Source organism: Caretta caretta, chromosome 14 (assembly GCF_965140235.1).
Source record: "Caretta caretta isolate rCarCar2 chromosome 14, rCarCar1.hap1, whole genome shotgun sequence".
NCBI lineage: Eukaryota > Metazoa > Chordata > Testudines > Cheloniidae > Caretta > Caretta caretta.
Window position 1 is genome coordinate 5595956 of NC_134219.1, and position 9634 is coordinate 5605589.

Here is a 9634-nt window from a genome sequence, read left to right on the forward strand (position 1 = left end):
TTGCAGAATGAGACATGTATTGAATCCCAGAACAACATCCATTTGGAATAATATTAAGGTAATAAATCTAATAGAAAGGAAGCTGGAGGGAGGAGGAGGAGCAAACAGCAAGAAAAGGAAGGATTAAGGATTCATGGTGAAGATGAAGCTCAACAAAGCAGGAATATTTAGCATCCTGATTAAGGATTCATGGTGAAGATGAAGCTCAGCAAAGCAGGAATATTTAGCATCCTGATTCCTGAACTCAACTCATGTATGTCTTAAAATATTGGCAAAAAGAAAAGGAGGACTTGTGGCACCTTAGAGGCTAACAAATTTATTTGAGCATAAGCTTTCGTGAGCTACAGCTTACTTCATCGGATACATTCAGTGGAAAATACAGTGGGGAGATTTATATACACAGAGAACATGAAACAATGGGTGTTACCATATACACTGTAACAAGAGTGATCAGGTAAGGTGAGCTATTACCAGCAGGATAGCGGGGGGGGGGGGGGGGGAGAAAACTTTTGTAGTGATAATCAAGGTGGGCCATTTCCAGTAGTTGACAAGAATGTCTGAGGAACAGCGGGTGAAGGGGGGGGAATAAACATGGGGAAAAAGTTTTACTTTGTGTAATGACCCATCCACTCCCAGTTTTTATTCAAGCCTAAGTTCTGAAACCTTAAAATATTGGGGTCTTCTGGCCTTATGGAGTAAGGTAGTTGGTGCACCACTGAATGCCTGCTGAGCATCCTCCACTGTCGTTAACATCTCTGAGATCCAGGTGGCAGGAGGTGTTCAGCTATTCCCAGAATCCTTTATGTCCAGAGAGACTGTGCTGTGGATCCCCAACCTACTTCCACTGGAGTGAATGGCAAAACTCCATTCACTACCTGTGTTTAGGATTCTGTTCCTGACTTGCCCCAGCTGAAGACATGACCAGAACGCAGTGGTGCAGATCGGTGTTCCCTGATGCCATCTGTTTCACTTTCATATCAGTGTGGACATCTTTACCTCTCCCCTATTCTTTGAGAGCTCACTTAAATTATCATAGAATCATAGAAGATTAGGGTTTGAAGGGACCTCAGGAGGTCATCTAGTCCAACCCCCTGCTCATAGCAAGACCAACACCAACTAAATCATCCCAGCCAGGGCTTTGTCAAGCTGGAACTCCAAGGATGGAGATTCCATCACCTCCCTAGGTAACCCGTTCCAGTGCTTCACCACCCTCCTAGTGAAATAATTTTTCCTAATATCCAACCTAGACTTCCCTCACTGCAACTTGAGAGCATTGCTCCTTGCTCTGTCATTTGCCACCACTGAGAACAGCCAAGCTCTCTCATCTTTGGAACCCCCTTCAGGTAGTTGACGACTGCTATCAAATCCCCCCCTCGATGCCAGATTCTTCTTCCTTGCATTAATCCCATCAAATAGGGTCCTCTCTATGAGTCCTCTCCTCTCAGAGAGCTCCCTTCAGTGCCATATACTCTCACGCCACATGCTAACGTGCCTTTCTTTATGATATCCCACCAGTTCCTCTCGGGTCAGCCTCTCTGTCTTTTGTCCTTTAACCTTGATCGGTTGGACTTTCTTAGCTGTTTCACGTGACCAAACAGTCTGAGCCTGCACTCCCTCCTTTTTTTCATGTATGAGTGTTACTTTGAGCGTGTCTCCGATAGACACATTCATCACTTGGTTGCACTGTGCCAGGTTATAAAATATCAAGTGCTGTCTTAACACAGGAAAAGAAATAGTCAAAAATCACAATGTAGAATTTACTTTGCTCAAACGCTTCTTTATCAAACTATCCCTGCCCTTAGTGTGAGATTTCTCTCTTACTTGCCTTTATTTCCCTACTCTGGTACATTGTGTCTTCTTTGAAAAAATTTCTGGAACTTCAGAGAAAGACTGATGTTACTCTTGTCCCAAGGGTCAATAACTGATAAATTATTTTGAAAGAAATGAACAGTGCCATGAATTTCGGTTGCTTGTTTTCATTGTGAAGATAATAATAATACTTAGCTCCTATATAAGTATTTGGGGCAGTAGATCTCAAAACACATTACGAAGGAGGTCAGTATAAGTTTCTCTATTTTACAGACAGGAAGTGACTTTCCCATGATCACCTAGTAGGGTGCTGGCAGAGCCAGGACTAGAACCCACTGCACCTGAGTTCCAGTTGTGGGCACTAGCCATTGAGCTATACTGCTTCACTCGCAGTACCTTTTCTTTGCATTTGTGCTCTATATGGAAAGTTTTGTTCCATTGTGCTTTATGGCAATTGTTAACATTTCATCCTATTTCCTTTGTGTACCTTTGTGTCATATGTTTTCTTTCAGTCTGTCTGTCCTTGAGACCCCAAACCAATGACAGCAAGGAAGCTGGAGTTCTCTGCAATGGACATAAAGTTTGAATAAGGAAAGCAGGTTCGTGACAAACTTTTCCCTGGCTGCAGTAAAACCTACAAACATCCCCTTCTGTAATGTAAGTTATTCCCAGTGAGCTGGGTGACTTGCTGTTCCTTTGTCCTGAATCAAAGGAAACTGAACTATTGGTAAACATTTGCCTTAGAGCCACAAGTACCGTTGCTAAAGAAATCAGATCAGATATAATTTCTCTGATGGTTGCCATGTTTTCAGGCTTTGAAATAACTACATAAATAACAAGAGCTGTTAGGAATGAAAATGAGAGGTCGGCAAATAACTGATTTTTCAGTTTGCTGGCAGTTCCACAAAACCAAACAAACTGGGTCAAACTGAATCAGAAATGTCAGGAAAAAAATTGGTGAATCAAGAATGGCCATTTCAGGTCAAACAAAACATGTTTTTGACCCAAACCATTTTGTTTCCAGATATTTTTAAAGGTCTAGATTCACAAAATTGTGAGAGGAGGAGGCTATGTGGTTAGTCTCACTCTCTCCAGCACAGTGACGATGCAAGTATTTTGGACAACTGGAACAGCCTCAGTAGGAGAGATGGAAGGTTACTGAACCTCAGAGACTCTCCAGCCTCTGGTTAGAGCAGTTATGTGGGAGATGCAAGTTTGAGTCCCTGTACTAATGACTATTTAATTAGTTCTACAGAATGGCTTCAGCAGCAGAGATTGAGAGTCATCCACCACCAAGTAACAGATGGTCTGGTGGTAAGGGCCCTCACGAGTGAAGGAGAAGACTTGGGTTCAAATGTGTGCACTACAGTGGTAATTTGAGCTTGGGTTTCCCAGGTGAGTGCACGAGTCTGAAACTCTGAAACAAGTGGGTGACAGCCCCACCACGGTAAAGTGCTTTGGGATCATGGCAACTGCTTTTTAACACTGAGGACTGTTTGGTGGCCAGTGTGACATTACTCAGTGGTCTCCATCCAGGACCTCATCAAAAAACAAGCACCACAATTGGCATTAGCCAATAACCTTTGTGGCATATAAGTGGTCACCTGGGAGAGAGTTGAGTTACAAAGGTCAGATGACAAGTTGGAAGACTGTCCAATCATTGCCTCCGCTCAGCCTGTTCTGTGACGAAACAGAAGATTCAATCTGCAGCACTGCTTGAGCGATCATCTCTAGATTGAAATTGTATTAGAGCGGGTAGAAAATTTTTCAGGTAAATAATTTCCCACTGAGAAATGCTGTTCTATTGACATCAAAACATTTGGGGGGCTCATTTCATTTTTGTTTCTTATTTTATTTTGATATTGGTGAGTTTTTTGTTTCAACTTCTATTTTGTATTATATTATTAATTGTAATATTATATTTTATATATTTAATACATAACATTTTATATTATAATATGTTAACATTCTTGGAGCAAAATGTTTTGAATTTCACAATTTTTTTTTAATGTCTGTTCTGCTAGAAATTTCAAAATTTCAAATTTTTGTTCTGATTCAGAACAACAACAAATTTCAAAATGCCAGAATTTCCTGCAGGACAGAAATTCCATTTTCCAACCATCTCTTTCTCTCTCTCTCTCTAAAATAATAAATCTGTGGCTACCGCAGTAGTCACTGTGCTGCAAAATATGACCATTGGGCATTTTGAATTGACAGTGTAGTTCCTGTTCCCAAAAAGCAACTGAGTTAAAGGAGACTCTTCATTAGTTGTTAGATTTATAGGGCTTATGACACACAGGTGAGCCACCAACTCATTAGACTAAGAATATTTATATTGAAATTATCATCCTTGTTTGAAATAAATTAACAGTGTTGCCAGTGCTTGTGATTTTACTGTGAGCATCACTATATAAATATATTCTTAAAACCCTAGCTTCTGGAAGTAATTGATTATGTGAAAATCTCAATTTTAATTGAAAAACTGTTATTTTTCAATCTCATAATTTTTAAGATAATATTTCTTTCTTTGCCTTGACTCATAATTTTTGAAGGTTTGAGGTTGGCAATACTATAATTACATGCCTGCTACTGCCCCCAATACATATGTAATGCTGAGGTGCTCTCTCTCTCTCCTTTCTTCTCCCACATTCTTTCTCTCTTCTTTCCTTCTTACTTGATGTCTTCAAAATACAAATATGCCTCTTCTCAGTCTGGTGCTACTTTTAGAAGCCTATTTTGAAGGAGGCTGTTCTAATACCTTTCCTTGCACAAAAGGAAATCATTATTTTTGTGCACTGGATTGTGTCGGTTTAATCTGAATTTGTCTCTGATAAATTGTCCCAAATTACAAAGCCATATGCACCAAAAGAAATACCAGAGCAGCAGCTGGGACTGGATGCTGTGCTTCTGGAGAGGTAGGGAGGGCTAATAGCAAGGTTAAAAGATGCCAGTAGGATTCTAGTGAACAAGTTAAAGGATAATCCACCATGCCTTGAGCATAGTCCTCAGTGTTTGACTCCCTCATGAGCATCTGACTTGAGCTCTAATAATAATTGCTGTTTCATTATACATAGTATTTAGTATTATTTGTATTATGTGAGCATCCAGAAGCCTCAGACTAGTGTAGATTGTAAGCTCTGTGGGAAAGGGATCCTCTTTTTGTTCTGTGTTTGTACAGCAGCTAGCCCAGTGGAGTCTGTGTTTGGATAATAATAAGACGCCAGTGGGCTAGGTGCTATAAAAACGCTTGGTAAGAGAAAGTCCTTACTCCAAAAACTCACTGTCTAAATAAACAAGAAGGCAAAAAGTGGAAAGGGAAATGGAGGCAAAATAACGTGTCTAATCATGCAGTAGAAATGGGAATAGACCCCAAATCTTTTCAGTCTCACATTAGAGTTGTGCTAATTAGATCACAGGCTAGGTAACCAGTTTTGCTAGTAAAATCTGCACAAGAATGGTTATTGTTATAAAAGACTGTCAAAGATAAAGGCATAAATCAGCCCTTGCATGAGTTCCAATGAACAAAAGAGAGCAAGCCTATAGCCCTGAACAAATTATTATTCTATTCTGCTGTCTATTTAGTTCCTTGGCTTCTTTGTTAAATCTCCTAGAGATAATGGGCCAGATTCTCAACTGACTCACCTTGGGAGAACACAGGGCTAATTTTTATTCCCTAAGCAGGGGAAGGTTCTCAGCTGTCTACAGTCACTTCAGCCATTGCACTGGAGGAATTAGGTAGTCTCCAGCTGGGGCTGCTTTCTCATCAACATTATTAAAGCAGGTGGGGCAGAAGCCACTAGTTTCTTTAGAGGTAGTAGGCAGTGTTGGTGAGAGACCTTGTAAGAACAGGAGAAACCTGGAATGAAGAAGCCAGGGTCCCCCAGAGAAATTTGTGGCTGATGCATCCCTAAAGAAAGGCATAGACTTTTTTGTTTAACTTTCTGTTTAGGATAGAAATTTGATCTCAGTATCTCTGGGGAAGATCTGTTGCACCTCACTGACTATAGTAGAGTTACTCCTGATTTATACTAGTGAAATCCATCTGGCTCTGCCTTCTTTATTCTCTAGTTTGATCCATTGGTTCAGTGTCCCGCATAAACAAACAAACAAAACCTGGCTTGATCGCAAACCTCCTCCTAGCCCTTGTATTTCCATTCATGGCAGAGTGATGCTTGCCCCACAAGCTATGCAGAAAGAAATACCCTTTTTAGTTCCCACAGGTTGGGAAATCTTCCTTCTGGATTAATATCCGCCATTGAAGAGATGCATCTCCTCTTCACGCAGATCAGAAATTCAGCAACAGGCTATCCTTGCGCCAGTTGCTAAAATTGATCTCTTCTGGAGTGTATTCGCAGGGAAAAAAGCTGGGTTTCGGAAGTTAATGTTCTCTAGTGATCGCTTTCTTGAAGGGGGTGACTGACCTTGTGGTTCTATTCAAAGCTTTTAACCTCTGGGATCCTGAATGAATGATTAGAAAACTAGAATGGACAAATTCTAGGGAACATGTTTGAAAATTATACAGTCTACTTGTTTCAGAGTAGCAGCCGTGTTAGTCTGTATCCACACAAAGAACAGGAGTACTTGTGGCACCTTAGGGACTAACAAATTTATTTGCGCATAAGCTTTCGTGGGCTAAACCCCACTTAATCAGATGTGTGCAGTGAAAAATACAGTAGGAAGATAGATACACAGAGAATATGAAACAATGGGTGTTATCCTATATGCTATAACAAGAGTGATCAGTTAAGGTGAGCTATTACCAAAAAAAAAAAAAAAAAAAAAACTTTTGTAGTGATAATCAAGATGGGCCATTTCCAGCAGTTGACAAGAACGTATGAGAAACAGTAGGGAGGAAAAATAAACATGGGGAAATAGTTTTACTTTGTGTAATGACACATCCACTCCCAGTCTTTATTCAAGTCTAATTTAATGGTATCTACTTGAGAAACTAGGGGTCTGGGAAGCAGACTGGGAACCAGTAACTTTGCACTCTAGTTCAAACTCTTATATGCTACCATCAATCACTAAATGATGTACTTGACCACTCTGACTCAGTTTCCCCATCTATAAATTGGGAGAAATAACATACCAAGATATCTCACATAGATGCTGTGGGAATTAATGAATTAATGCTGATATACTTTCAAGGCATAAAACTCTGCGAGGGTGACATGCGCAAACTACATCAAGTGATTTAAAGTGATGCTAGTTTGCAATCACATTGGGGGCAGAATTGTAGATTTTTTTTTTCTAGAGTTGGGTTTGCAATCATTACAAATGAATTGGTGGAAAGTTTCCCTTCTGCCTATATTTAGAAAATGTCCTTGTTTGAGGCAATACTCCTGCATACTATTACTCAGGCAATGTTATGTCACAGACAGATCTTGGGAGAATTCTGGTGTTAGAGCTTACAAAATAAGACTGCAGTCTTGCAACAAAAGACTCCTAGATTCTGAGGCCAGAAGGGACCATTTGTGATCATCCAGTCTGTCCATCTGCATAGCACAGGTTATAGAACTTCCCCCAAAATAATTCCCAGAGCAGATCTTTTAGGAAGATCAACTGGAAAAAAAATAGAGATGTATACTTTCTGGGATCCACTTGCAGCATTCGGGTATAGCTTAGTATTCTAGTTGTATTTTGGGGGCCTACAAATACATTTAGGGATGTATTGGAAATTAGACATTTAGACCTAAATATCCACATGCAATTCATTTTCTGCAGAGTGAATGGAGTAATTATGGACAGGTGATCTTAGTTGCATACCTGACGTCTCGGGACTACAGCAGTCTTTTTTACTTGTATTTTCTTTTGTCTTCCCTTCCTTTGCACATTCCCCCATTAAGGCCTCATCCAAAGACCATAGAAGTCAGTGGGATTATTTCATTGAGTTCAATGGGCTCTGTATCCCATCTTAAAAAGCAGAATAATAGAAAAGGTCCATGGTGTATACGTTACCAGTGATTTCTTCCCTAAGTGGGAATCAAGAAAACAGGCCTTCTCATCTATCGTTCTCCTTCAACAACTATTGTCAAGAAGTTGTGAGGTAATGGTACACAAGGCAGGAATGAAAATGTGCAGAGGGACAGAAAGAGCAGACTTAACCTCTTAGCACATGGTTAATAGTGTGAGAACATTATGGGTTTTTCTTTGAAAGGGAGCTGAGCTCACACACAGCCATCTCCTATTGTCTGTAAGCACTTGTTTTCTTAAGCACAAACTTGATCTTATTTCTCTTTCATGTGAATATTAGTAATTAAAAGCAGTATAGGAAACAGCTCCTTACTTCCTATGCGCACAAGTGCCCTGGACAAATCTATGTCCTGGTTAATCTTGGTAGCATGAGCTAATAAACCTGCAGGGGTGACAGCCATAAGCACTTCACATATACCATTCCCAGTACAAATGAAGAGCAATAGTGATAAATGAGAAAAAAAATAAGTCCATGGAATGTCTGCCAAATTGAATCACTCAGAATATAAGAGGACAGAAAGGAAAACTAGGTGATTTCTTAGCTTCATAATGGTGTTTTTCCAAGAATAAACAGTGTATGGAGAGGTTATCTCAGAAGCATATTGAATTATCCTTATTTAGATCCTTTCACCTGGAGAACACTTTGAAAATACAAATGAATTTATAACAGGGTTCAGAAAAGAGCTAGATAAGTTCATGGAGGATAGGGCCATCAATGGCTATTAGTCAGGATAGGCAGGGATGGTGTCCCTGGTCTCTGTTTGCCAGAAGCTGGGAACAGGCGACATGGGATGGATCACTTGATGATGATCTGTTCTGTTCATTCCCTCTGGGGCACCTGGCATTGGCCACTGTCGGAAGGCAGGATACTAGGCTAGATGGACCTTTGGTCTGACCCAGTATGTCCGTTCTTATGTTCTTATCCTCCTAGCCTGGCTGTCAGATAAATATTATTGCAGATGAGGAAATTGAGAGTTTAGGTGTTGCCCAACACGCTACTGGTGGATTGTAAAAAGTACCCAGAGATCACGATTATGTCTCCTGGTCTAGTCAATAGACAATGCCTCTTGTCTCTCAAACATTCACACACACATCTTTATTTGGCAGAATGCAGATGAATGAATAACTTTCAGTAGGTATCAGTTTATAGTGTACTAAAATAGAAATAATGCAGTGCAACATAAAATCGCACCGGAGATATACACACATGCTGTGGATAGTTAACTATTTATTAAAAGAGTGGCTGATAACAATACTCTCATTATCCTTGAATGTATAAGGCCTTGGTCAACCAACTAAACAAAAATTTCAGATAATTCTTTAGGTCCTTTAGGGTTAGCTTTTGCTTGACGAACACCACTGGCGGCAGTACTGTGGTGTGGTACTTCATTTAAACACTTGTTGTTTACAGTAGTAAGGAAGCTTCTTAGTTTGGTCTGTGAGGATCTCTAACCTGGCTTCCAGTTACTGTGGACATCTGGAGTGAACAATGAGAACTGAGCTCCATTCTCTCTGGCATCCCCAAAATAATAACAAAAAAAGCCCACCCTTGGATCAGCTATAAATAAACTTGATAAAAATGTGTGCTTTCAGACAATAAAGACCAAAATTCAGGCCGCAGTTATTGGCGCTAAATAAAACCAAATGTCCATGAGAAATGCAGAAATATATATAAAATCTTCACATTTAAACAGAGAACACTGTTTATTAGAGCAGACTTTTAAAAAAATCCATTACTCTTGCCAGGTAAAGCTACATGGCTTTAATGGATTACAGAATGACAAAATGCTGGATTATATACAGTAAATAGAACTAGGTTAAGCAGTTAAGAGCAAAACTTTGATTCACTGAT

The 9634-nt window shown here is 39.9% G+C and overlaps 1 long non-coding RNA gene across 1 annotated transcript; it reads left to right on the top strand.

Moving 5' to 3' along the window:
- Positions 1-395: 395 nt before the first annotated feature.
- On the top strand, positions 396-3174 carry LOC142069238 (uncharacterized). The gene is made up of 3 exons (XR_012665037.1): positions 396-454; positions 2322-2408; positions 3057-3174. It is a non-coding gene; the product is annotated as an uncharacterized LOC142069238 (long non-coding RNA).
- Positions 3175-9634: the final 6460 nt, after the last annotated feature.